We start from the raw sequence: 7,929 nt of genomic DNA, 5'->3' as shown, positions 1-7,929 counted from the left end.
AGGGCGGGGGCGGCGTTATTATCCATCCCCGGTGGCGAATAAATGTCCGGGAAAATTTTAAAGCCGCGCGATCGCCGCCAGAGTTTCCAATTTTCCAACGCCCGAGAATCTAAGTTTAATTCGCCGAGGGGACGAAAACTAATCCCGCGAAAACTCGTCCGCTTTGTTTCTACTAGTTTCGCGACTCGATACTCCCGCTTCTGTCGGATGATCCCGACCGAGCGAGGTTTCGGTCGGCAACGAGTGATCGTCGTCGGCGCTTTCCGTCCGTCGAGAGATCGGAAATGGTCGCAGGTTCGAAGAAAAAGGGGAGTGGAGAAGAATTGGGAGAATTTGTCGACTTCTATCGACTTAACTCTAGATTTACGGATATGTTGACTTTTTTTCACTGAAATCCGTGTTTCTTTGACGGGATATTAAAAGGAAATTTTTTTGTAAATTATTTATTTAAAATTTATGGATTTTTATTTACCGTTGTCTTCAATACGTTTTTTTATATGGAAACTTATATCTTGGATGTATACTTTTCGCATATGTGCTTGTTAGGTTTAATAATAAATATAGTTAGACTCTGAATTGAAGCTAGAATTTTGTTCGTCGTGAAGGTCACTGTCCAATTCTTTGGCTAATTGAAAGAGACAATTCTTTCGAATTTTGTTTACTCCAGTGGTCTCTTTGTATAATAATCCAGACATTGATGGATATCAAATCTAAAAAGAATTGTAAAACACACGAAGGGCAGCAATTTTTATTTCACTTTCGCTTTCGATGTCTGAAATAATAAATAATAATAATTCTTTTTCTTTTAAGGTATGTATTGCGATAATTTTCATTCCCACTGTCATCAAAATCTTCAATTTCGTTTATATTGTCAAATTCTTCCTCGCTTTCGCATAATTCGTTTATCAGAATCTGATCCAGATTGGTCTTTATTTATGCTGGTTATTCTTTTTATTATTCTTCTTTATCAATTCCATGTCTTTTGAAGATTTTTTCATAATAATATAAATGTAAAAAAATATATTTTTTTTGATATAGGTTTTGAAAAATCTTCTTATGAAAATAAATTTTTGCTAAGCTTCCAAATAGCATTATTATTTTTTTTTTTTTACAAAACGATTTACTGTTGAATTATCTCTCACGTAAATCTATTTGTTTTATATAAAAAAATAAAATAGATTCACTTAAAAAAATTATTTCTTTTCTCTGCAAAATTCAGCGCTGAAGGAATTATTTGTTATCATATCACAATTATAAATAACTCATTTAATTATGTATTTATTGCTAAACAGTCATTTGCTTGATGTTACTTTTTCTTATTTATTGTTATTTTTGTTATTTCGCAATAATTGATCTGTATAAATTAATCCAAATTGATTTTTGTAAAAATAAGTATGTAACATCTAGAAGTAATAAAATATAAGAGAAAACGAATAGAAATATATATTTACTGTATTATATCATTAAAAACCAATATATAATGTTTAAAGAATAATATTTGCATATTCAGAATTTTTAAGCATAAAATCGAAAATTGACGGCTTCTAGTGTTAATCCTTTGCGCTGCAACGATGACTGTCAGCCACCACTCGATTTGATACAATTTGATTCGAATGGCGACAATATTTACTTATGTTCGATTTTTTTAGAATATCGTGAATAAGTTGCTAAGCTCTTTACGTATAATCTTATGAGGTATAGAATATTGTCGAATCACGAGTTGGACAACATCTTATTTAATTTGACAATCGTGGCAATGGAAATATTATTTTCAAAGTTTTTGTAAGCATAATGGAATTAGTTCAAGTGACTTTGAATAATGAAATTACTTCTAGTCGTAAAGAGATTATCGATAGAGAAAGCAACGAAGATGGAGATGAAATAAGAGGAAGGCGAAAAATAAGAATAATAGAACGTGTAAGCAATAGCTGAAGTGAAGATATCGGAAGACACGGAAAATTCCAAATGGATAACGTGCACAGAATCGCGAAGAATACAATTTACTCGGCGAAAAATCTGCAGAACCGCAAGTATCTTCGAATATAAATGAACCAGATTAGATTTTTTTAAATTATTTTCAATTTATTGATGAAATAGTACGCGAAACAAATAATTATATAATAAAAAAGTTAGAAAAGTATTTTGGTAATTGCTTCGTAAAATATCACACATAAAACAATATAAATTTTAATATTCAATAAATTATTTTTCTATACATGTAAAGATACGTAAAATATTAAAATATAAAGGTTTTACGCGTTAATTTGTGCGTGAAATCATTTTAAGTTAGCTGTAAGAAAACATCGAACGCACCGAACGTGCGAATCGTTTAGAATTGGACCGAGCGAAAAAGAGGGCGCAAAGGGTTAATTATCCCTTCTTCCTCCTCTCAGGCATTCTCTCTCGAAAATGAGAAATGCTTTTCGTTGTACAGTTTACGACGACACCGATAATAATTCCGGTGTAACGACCGCTACTTTTATCCGATAATTAAGGCCATCGAGGGATTTGGCTTATGTTCCGTGGAGAACTATTCCTCGAATCCGCGTCCCAGCGGAACGGACCGACGTGGGACAGATCTCTTTGAACAAGCACATCGTAAAATAACCTCTGGATGAGATATGAGTCGTACATCCAAGGAGGAATAATTTTCTTTAAAATATTCGAACGAGAATAATTAATTAAGATACGAACTGCTTTTCTTTTTTTTTACTTTTACGAAAAAGAGAAGGAAAGAACAGAGAAAAATTTTAGGTTTAATCGAAGCGCGAACGATCGTATCGATCGAGCGGAGGCATTTACGAGACATTCGAAGATGGATAAACTGAGGGGATCTGAGGGGATCTCTATCTCGAGCGCGGGCTGCTTTAATCGCGCTCGTTTTCCACGGAAACGGAGAATAAAAGGGCGGCACGCGGCCCAACTTATCGTCGCTTTCGCTTCAAAGTTTTTCCACTCGTTGTTCCGTCTCTATCGCTCCGAGACTTTGGATAACGGCGGCCCGGTCCAAGTTGGTCCGAAGGTACGAGAGCGGAAGGTGTAGTCTCGAGAATGCTCGATCCAGGAAAACCGGGTTTTCGAGCAACGAGAAGAGTACCCACCGCTGTTGGAGGAGCGAGACCTTTATCGGTGAAAAGTTTGGCGAAACCAGCTGCGAGATATTCCTATCGTAATCGCAATAATTCTCGCCCCTGACTCCACCAATTTTCGCGATATCTTTCTTCTTTCTGTCACGCGTCCAAAATTCTTCTCTCTCAAAATGGATAAACGTGTCGTTTCTTTAGCTAGACGATTAAGAATCCGAACGAGTTCGAATTGGACCAATTGAGATTTGAAAAGGTGAATTATTAATAAATTTGACGCGAGTATATTTTAACCGATCTTGAATAGACGATCGGATGAAAAAAATATAAATATACAAACGTTTCTTTAGGTAGATGATTAAGAACAAGTTTGAATTCGATCAATTGAGATTTGAAAAGATAAATTATTAATAAATTTGACACGATTATTTTAACCGATCTCGAATAGATCGGATAGATCGAATAAATCGGATGAAAAATATATAAATATACAAACGTTTCTTTAACTAGATGATCAAGAACAAGTTTGAATCAATAACATGATTATTTTAATCGATCTCGAATAGACGATCGGGTGAAAAAAATATAAATATATAAACATTTTTTTAGGTAGGTGATTAAGAACAAGTTTGAATTCGATCTATTGAGATTTGAAAAAGTAAATTATTAATAAATTTGTCGAGTATATATTTTAACCGATTTCTAATAGGCGATCGGTTGAAAAATATAAATCTATAAACATTGTTTCTTTAGCTAAACGATTAAAAATCTGAACGAGTTCGAATTCGACGAATTGAAATTTGAAAAGATAAATTTGATGCGAATATATTTTAACCGATCTCTACGATCGGATGAAAAATATATAAATATACAAATATTTCTTTAGCTAGATGATCAAGAAGTTTGAATTCGATTCAATTCGAGATTTGAAAAAGTAAATTATTAATAAATTTGACGCGAGTATATTTTAACCGATCTCGACGATCGGATGAAAAATATATAAATATACAAACGTTTCTTTAGGTAGATGATCAAGAACAAGTTTGAATTCGATTCAATTCGAGATTTGAAAAGATAAATTAATAAATTTAATGATTATTTTAACCGATTTCGAATAGGCGATCAGGTGAAAAAAATATAAATATACAAATATTTTTTTAGGTAGATGATTAAGAACAAGTTTGAATTCGATCTATTGAGATTTGAAAAGATAAATTATTAATAAATTTATCGAGTATATATTTTAACCGATTTCTAATAGGCGATCGGTTGAAAAATAGAAATCTATAAACATTGTTTCTTTAGCTAAACGATTAAAAATCTGAACGAGTTCGAATTGGACGAATTGAAATTTGAAAAGATAAATTTGATGCGAATATATTTTAACCGATCTCTACGATGAAAAATATATAAATATACAAATATTTCTTTAGCTAGATGATCAAGAAGTTTGAATTCGATTCAATTCGAGATTTGAAAAGATAAATTATTAATAAATTTGACACGATTATTTTAACCGATCTCGAATAGGCGATCGGATGAAAAAAATATAAATATACAAACGTTTCTTTAGTTAGACGATTAAGAACAAGTTCTGGACGAATTGAAAATTCGATAAATTAATAAATCTGATGATTTTAACCGATCTCGATCGGGCGAAATACATGATCGATTGCAAAGATCTCGAGGAAGCGATAAATAATCAGTTTCCGCGGAGGAGCATTATCAGTAATAACGGATTCTATTCGTAGCGTGGCACCAGCCGGAATTATTAATAGCGACAACCGAGATCAATCTCGCTCGCAGTTATACAAACCAGCCGGCCGATCTTCGATACACCTGCCGCGCCCCATATCGCGCAGCTGATACGTTTTCGATGCGTTTTCAACGAACGACGAAACGGCCGAGAGATATCGTTGCTGCGTTCCAATAACCGCCGAGATAATACCAACGATAACCTCCAAGTACGTTAATCTAGTTTCCTCTGCCTCTGCCAGTTTATCCCCAGAATTCCCTAGATCCCCTCCGTTCCCATTATTCCCATTTCGCTCGCATTAAAACAATCTCGCGCCCCGCACGGAATCGCTGTTAAATATAACAGATAATCGTTACGGACGTCTGGTTAAATTAAATAACAAACCGTGCAACTCTCTCTCCGTTATATTCGTCGCGATCGATCGCCGCTTATTCGAAATTTCGCCACGATTATATTCTCGTGTTAATCGCGAGTTTCCCAATTTTCTCTAATCAAAACTTGCATCAAGTAAATTAAACGTACGCGAATAATATTTACATCGCGGATAATATATATATATATATTTTTTCACGCGAGTGAGAAAGTGAAAGAAATCTTAGTTTCTCGCACGGATCGAGTTGTTATTACGTTGTTGCGCAAAGATAAGCGTAAGCGCCTTTGACCCCTCCGCCTATCTTTAATATCGAGTCAACTCGAGCGTGTGTACATACTCGTAGCAGCTTGGTTTCGTCGTGCGAAAAACGGCGCAGGAATTCGGCGGCGCCCGTTGATCGAACGCTGCGCGGCCGATAACTCGACTCGATATTATCGGTCGATAAAGTCGCGGTGCTGGAGACTCGCGAGTGGGGGAAATTTATATCGCGGCCGACCACGGGCGACGGCTTCCATTCCGAGTTCAAGTTTGCCCGACACTAGCGCGCCTAAGCTGGATATTTACTTTCCCCGATTAGATTTCCCGATGGGATTACAAAGCCGTCCAATTCGAATCCCCCTTGTAGTCGCCCTATCCACGTGTAAATTAAGCGAGTGAACCCCGTCACGTTTCGGGGTATCCTTAATTATTCGCCCATCGGAGATAACCGACGCCAAGTCGATCTTCCAACCTCCCTTCCAACCTTCGATTTCGCGATCCCGAGACGACGATTGTTCGCCGCAGACACGGACCAAAGACACGTGTACGAGATTACGAGAAAATATCGCTCGACTTTTCGCTAAACTCGTATTATTTCAAGAACGAAACTGCTACTACTACTATTACAAGGGAAAAGTTTTCCAAACTTTTCCGCTTCTTTTCATCTCCGCGAATCCCTCCGAGGGATCGTTGCTCGCTTCTTCCCGTAATTAGATAACTTTTCACCCGGCTAACGAACGTGTCTCGCCATTTTAAATCCCGAAACAAAATTTTAATCGCGCTCTTCTACATCCGTTCTAATTCTAATTAAATTTTTAACACGTCGATTTCCACGCGATCGATCGCAGAGATAATCGCGCGATTAATGCAATTCGTTTGTTTCCAAATCCAGGCTTTCGTCATCTGGAAAAACGCGGAGGCTGTGTGAACGAAAGCCGTGAAAGAAGGCTGCGAGGAAGAAAGGAAGGAAGGAAGGAAGGGTCGGTGGTCGATGTTAACCGATCGAGTTACGTAACGGCACTCGATGCATCGAGTTTGCCTGACACTCGGTCCCTGGGCTTTTCGCCCGGCGTCGGAGCCGGTGCCAGCCGAGTCAGCGGAAAAAATTCAATTTTTAATTAATACACCGATACACCCGCTTCTGGGCGACGAGGCGAGNGAGGCAGAGCGATTTCGTTGTAATTACGTAATCCAGCCTCCGTTTCACGAAATTCGTTTCTTTAACGTTTGCACCTCGCTTCTTCCTCCTTTCTTCCCGATCTTCTGTATATCTTCTTCTATTCTCGATTTTCAACCGTGTCATCCAGGTAATTTTTGCGGATGATCACCTGTGGGATTCGAGTTTCGAGTCTTATCTCGGTTCGGGGACGATTCTTTTCAACGGAGACGTTGTTCTGGACCCGGAGAAGAGGAGGAAGAGGGGAATGATCGCGGTTGAAAAATGTCTCCCTGGAAGGAGAGAGAGAGAGAGAGAGAGTTTGGTCGGACGTAATTAATAAGGCTTTAACGCGTCGTCAGCTGCACCTGCAATTTTTCATGGACGCGGTCGGGCGCCGATTCCAGCCACCCCACTGCCCCCCCCCCCCCAGACCGAAATGATGGAAGAGGCGCGGATGTTCTTGTTGTCGAAGGAGAAGGAGAAGCGGCGGAACAGGGAGGAGCTAAGATAATTCATTAGCCGCGCGAGCCATTGTTGTGATTCATTAGCCGGCGGCCACCCTTAACCCCTCGCCGCTAATTTATTAAAAGTCAACGGGAGTCGCGTGATTAACGAGAGAGAGAGAGAGATGTCTCTCCGCGAACGCGTGCAACGGTTTATTTCGAAATAATCGAGCTCGAGGATCGATTATTCCGAATCCAAAATTGCTTCGAGGATTTTTAACTTGACGGTCCAGCCGCTACACCAAGCTCTATACCGCGCGGTTCCTCGGTCGATACCGATGCTCGACACCCAGCGGTCCTACACCTCCTCCCGTCTCCTCCTCCTCCTCGTATCCCTTCTTCAAACTGCGTATTACGTCAACGGCAGATCGACCTCAAACCTTCCACCTTCCGCTCGCCCGTGTCTTCCTCCCTGCCGATGACGTCACTCGCTCGCTGCCCTACTCTCCGCTCGGTTAAATTCGTAACCGCGCGATACAACGATCATCCGCGATCCTCTTAAACGATCCCTCGAACGGTTTCTTCTCCAAACCTTTCATTTACGTCGTAACGATGCTAACGAGCAGAGAGAGAGAGAGAGAGAGAGAGAGAGAGAGAAAGAGAGAGAGAGAGAGAGAGAAGGAATCATAATCGGTGCTGGAAAAAGTGAAGCGGTAAGGGAGCGTTAACGTTTCCGCCTTGAAAGTTGTGGCGAGTAAAAAAGACGGGTAGGGCAACGTCGAAGCGAAGATAACGAGAGAACGTTTAACATGCAAATACGAAACACGGTGCAAAACACGGAGCGTGGTAGGTAAGGC

Source organism: Apis dorsata, unplaced genomic scaffold (genome assembly GCF_000469605.1).
Source record: "Apis dorsata unplaced genomic scaffold, Apis dorsata 1.3 scaffold_92, whole genome shotgun sequence".
In the NCBI taxonomy this organism is placed as follows: Eukaryota; Metazoa; Arthropoda; class Insecta; order Hymenoptera; family Apidae; genus Apis; species Apis dorsata.
The sequence above is the reverse complement of the archived record's forward strand: the minus strand, read 5'-3'. Positions refer to the sequence as shown.